This window comes from Frankliniella occidentalis, unplaced genomic scaffold (assembly GCF_000697945.3).
Source record: "Frankliniella occidentalis isolate FOCC.00 unplaced genomic scaffold, Focc_3.1 Scaffold383, whole genome shotgun sequence".
Lineage (NCBI taxonomy): Eukaryota > Metazoa > Arthropoda > Insecta > Thysanoptera > Thripidae > Frankliniella > Frankliniella occidentalis.
In genome coordinates this window covers 179,621-181,077 of record NW_026267505.1, presented here as the reverse complement: position 1 = coordinate 181,077, position 1,457 = coordinate 179,621, and the positions used below count along the sequence as shown (strand labels likewise).

Here is a 1,457-nt window from a genome sequence, read left to right as displayed (position 1 = left end):
TAAGAAGACCATAGTTTTATGACTGTTTAAAAATCAATATAGACGTAAAAGTGCGCCTTTTCATTTCTTCTGCTGTTTCTAAGCAGAAGGGTAGGCTGTAGTCATGGTTCCACACCGTAACGTTCTCCCGTTCCCTTCAAGCATGTTGACCTTTAAGTCGCAATTCATAGTATTGTAAAATTACGCTGCGCGGCGGGCCTGCGGGCCTTCGAAATTTGCTTCTTAGGCATCAGGACAAAACGTTACGGTGGAGGGTGAAGCACCGTAACGATCCTCTCTTCTGCTTAGAAAACAATAAAATAAAAGGCAAGTGCAGTTTTCAGCTTTAATTAATTTCTGCAGTCATCAAACTGGTGGTGCTTGCCATGGCTTCACAGTACCTTTCACTTGAAGCGGTAAGGGTGACACAGGACTGAAACTTAAAAATTTGGGCAAAAAAACAGCTACTTCAAGTTTAAAATAGAGGTGCGCATTAAATAAAAAAAACGCTCTCCAAAACAATTCAAGTTATATCATTGCGGTTCTTTTAAGGGGGGAGTATACTGAAAAAATTGATAAATCACCTAATTTAATGAATTAATCAAGTTAAAATCCAAACAAGAGATAAAATCAGAAAAGTACTCTATAATTGTTGTGGTATGCACTCTGAGGATTAATTTAAGGTATAGAAAGAATGCCAAAAGTCTACCAAAAAACTGTGCGCACAGAAGTTTTCAAAGTTATGTAACTGTTAAGTTTAAGTTAAAAAAGTTCTATGCGCAAAGGTCTTTTGATGGATTTGGTCATGCTATAGCTTAAATGAGTTTTTAAAGTGAGTACTACTACTATTACTAGCTACATGTACGCCAGACCACGTCTCGCGTAACAGGCTTCGCGATATCTCACGAAAAACTGTTACGCTGCGACGCGCCTGGCGCACATATGGCTAGGTCTGCGGCGCTGACACCCGAGACGAGTGAATAGGAATGTACACACAATTTTTTGATATCAAGCCTTTTCTACGGTTTAATAGACTATTTGGTCATTTTCACCACATTTTTGTCCAGAGATGCCCCCTTGCACCCAAACGGTACAATATAGAGCAAAACGCACGAAATTTGCGTCCGACAAGGGTACTACTCTCACGAGTTACCCCTTAGAAGCCCATAAAAACATATTTGAAAAAAATAAATATTTTGCAACCTTTGGTTTTTGATTTGTTTAAAAGTCAATTTTTGCGCTAGAATGCTCATCTTCGAACTTGATCTGTCTTTTTGTGGTACAAAACGACCGTGAAATTCCCAGATCGCTATCTCAATTCGTTCTCGAGTTATCGTGCGGACAGAGAGACAGACAATCAAACCGACCCTCCCTACGCACAAGCGGCTATCTTTTTGACCGTGGCAGACAAAGGGCTATCTTTTTGAGCGTGGCAGACAAACGGCTATCTGCTTTTCTTTGAGGTTAGGGTTGTCCAC

The 1,457-nt window shown here is 40.2% G+C and overlaps 1 long non-coding RNA gene across 3 annotated transcripts in view; it reads right to left on the bottom strand.

Annotated features, from left to right (window-relative positions):
* LOC127751217 (uncharacterized) overlaps positions 1–1,457 on the bottom strand; it is a 23,983-nt gene that overhangs the window by 18,471 nt on the left and 4,055 nt on the right. The gene's annotated exons all lie outside the window — the stretch shown is intronic.